The sequence below is a fragment of the Sorex fumeus genome, unplaced genomic scaffold (assembly GCF_029834395.1).
Source record: "Sorex fumeus unplaced genomic scaffold, SorFum_2.1 ptg000197l, whole genome shotgun sequence".
Classification (NCBI taxonomy): domain Eukaryota; kingdom Metazoa; phylum Chordata; class Mammalia; order Eulipotyphla; family Soricidae; genus Sorex; species Sorex fumeus.
The window spans coordinates 814,807-817,982 of NW_026606254.1; the positions used below are offsets into that span (position 1 = coordinate 814,807).

The window sequence follows — 3,176 nt, forward strand, 5'->3', positions numbered from 1 at the left end:
TGAAAGATTTACTTATTAAAACCTACAAAGCACTGTTAGGAATTTCGTATGTAGGAACCCAAAAAGGCTCCTCTGAAAAACTCCTCAAAACAATATATTTATATAGTAAAGTAGCAGGCTACAAAACCAGTGCACAGGATTCTAATTTATTCTTACATGTAAACAAACAAACAACAAAAAAAAAAAACCCAAATCCAGAATAGAAATAAACCCGATTGCAATCATGTAAAAAACAGAAACCCCTTAGTTTAACAAAGGAGGTAAAAGACCTATTTAGTGAAAACTGAAAAACTTCTGAAGGGAATTTAAAATGAACTAATGTAATAGAAAAATATTCTTGGTTTAAGGATCATAATAATTGCCATCTTGAAAATGACTATCTTAACTCAAAGTAGTTTACAGAAACAGCAATTCTGAAAAAATTTCCGTGGCATTATTCAAGGACATGGAGTAAATTTTTCTAAAATTTGCATTAAGCTACAAAACTCCTGACATAGCCAAAGCAATCTTGAGGAAAAATGGGAGGCATTGTGTCCCCAGACTTTAAATTCTGACACAAAGCTTTAGCAATCAAAATTGGTTGGTACCGGAAGAAAAAAAGTCTCTTCTCAATGGCATAGGATTGAGAAGTCAGGGAGAAACCCTCAGATGCATGAGCAATTTATTTATGAAGAAGTGCATGAATTGGAGCAAGGAAACCTCTTTAGCCAATGATTACGGGAAAACTAGATAGTCACAATTAAAAAAATGAAATTAGGTGCAAGCCTTCATCATACTTGGGTCTGGAGTGACCCTGTGCTTTCCCACAGTGCTTGCAATTATGAAACGTTGTGAGATCTTGACCTGCTCCATTCAGAGTAAGGTGTTAGAAATCTCAGACAATCGTGAAAAATAAGAAAAAGAATAAAACAGAAGCAATAAGGGAAAAATAGACCCCTCTTTCACCCTGTAAACAAAAATCAACTCAAGTAAATTAAAATATTTATATTGCACTTGAATCTTGAAAAATCCATTGGGGAAACATAGGCAAGACTCTCCAAAATCATGACCACAGTGAAGTCTGAAATGTAAGAACTCAAGTGGCAAAGGTAATAAAAACAGAAACGGAACTATATCAAACTAGAACACTTCTGCATTCTGTGAGCCATGTGCCCTACAATTAAAAGACATTCTGCTGATTGAAAGGATTTTGAGACCATACGCAAGATAAAGGACTAATATCTAAGATACATAAAGTGCTCTTAAAGCTCTCCATCACTACATGCAAAAAAATGGGCTCAGAACTCTGCCTAACACCATGTACAAAAGTAAGATCAAAATGGATTAAAGACCTCAACATCAGACCAGAAACCATAAGGAACATTGAAGACAAAGTTGGCAAAACCCTCCATGACATTGAAGCTAATGGTATCTTCAAAGATGCCACGCCACTGACTGAGCAAGTGAAAACAGAGATAGATAAATGGGACTTTCTTAAACTAAGAAGCTTCTGCACCTCCAAAGAAACAGTGACCAAAATACAAAGACAGTCTACAGAATGGGAAAGAATATTCGCCGAATACACATCTGACAAGGGGTTGATATCAAGGATATACAAAGTACTGGTTGAACTCCACAAGAAGAAAACATCCAACCCATCAAAAAATGGGGCAATGAAATGAACAGAAACTTTCTCAAAGAAGAAATCCAAATGGCAAAAAAGCACATGAGAAAATGCTCTACATCATTAATCATCAGGGAGATGCAGATCAAAACCACAATGAGATACCATCTGACACCTCAGAGACTGGCCCACATTCAAAAGAACAAAAGCAATTGATGCTGCCACAGATGTGGCAAGAAAGGGACACTCCTTCACTGCTGGTGGGAATGCCGACTAGTTCAGCCCTTTTGGAAAACAGTATGGACGCTTCTCAAAAAATTAGAAATTGAGCTCCCATTTGACCCAGCAATACCATTCCTGGGAATATATCTCAGAGAGGCAAAAATGTATAGTCGAAGTGACATCTGCACTTGTTTGTTCATTACAGCACTCTTTACAGTAGCCAGAAACTGAAAGAAATCTGAGTGCTCAAGAAAAGATGACTGGTTAAAGAAACTTTGGTACATCTACACAATGGAGTACTATGTAGCTCTTAGAAAAGATGAAGTCATGAAATTTACATACAAGTGGTACAATATGGAAAGTATCATGCTAAGCGAAATGAGTCAGAAAGAGAGGGATAGACATAAAAAGATTGCATTCATCTGGGGGATATAAAATAACAAAATATGAGATTAATACCCAAGAATAGCTGAGATCAACACCAGGAAGATTCCTCCATAGCTTAGAGGCCAGCCGGGTATTCTAGGGGATAGGGCAGTTCAGATAGAGAAGGGAGCACCAAATGGAGGGTGTTTGGAGGATCCTCCCAGGAGGGGAGATGCATGTTGAAAGTAGACTATGGACTGAACATGTTTGCCACTCAATGCCTCTTTTGCTGACCACAACACCCAAAAGGAGAGAGAGAACAAAAGGGAATGCCCTGCCACAGTGGCACGGGGGGATGGGGGGATGGGGGGAGGGATATTATCCATGGTAGTGGAAAATGGGCACTGGTGGAGGGATGGGTATTTGATCATGGTATGACCGAAACCCAAGCACAAAAATTTGTAAATCTACAACTGTACCTCATGATGTTTCACTAAAAAACAAACAAAAAAAAAAACTCTCCATCAGAAAAACCGATTCAAAAATGTGGAAAGGAAAGGAATGACATGGTCTCAAGATGTGAAATTGACCCAGAGGCAAAGGAAATTCGTCATCATTGATTATAAGGGAAATGCAAATCAATGTGAAAATAAAACATCACTCACATGGGGACTCACAAATGTGTAACACAAAGCCAGAAATGAGTAAGTGCCAGTGGGGGTGTGCCAGATAGGAACCTCATTTTTCATTGGAGAGACTGGTTTGGCTCAGCCTGAATGAAGGACATCTCCACACCTGTACTCATCACAGCATTGTTGACTGCAACCAGGATCTGGAAACAACGCAAGTGCCCACAAGAGATGAGTGGATAAAGAACTTGTACAAACACACGTGCAATACCGCTCAGCTGTGAGAAGAGGTGAAAGCTTCACCTGGCTGAAACTTGGATGGAATTGGAAGCTGTTATAATAAGTGAGCTGAGAAG

General features: G+C 38.8%; 1 non-coding gene across 1 annotated transcript; it reads left to right on the forward strand.

Moving 5' to 3' along the window:
* The first annotated feature begins 757 nt into the window (after positions 1-757).
* Positions 758-884, forward strand: LOC130017477 (small nucleolar RNA SNORA9). Its single transcript, XR_008791413.1, has one exon. It is a non-coding gene; the product is annotated as a small nucleolar RNA SNORA9 (small nucleolar RNA).
* Positions 885-3,176: the final 2,292 nt, after the last annotated feature.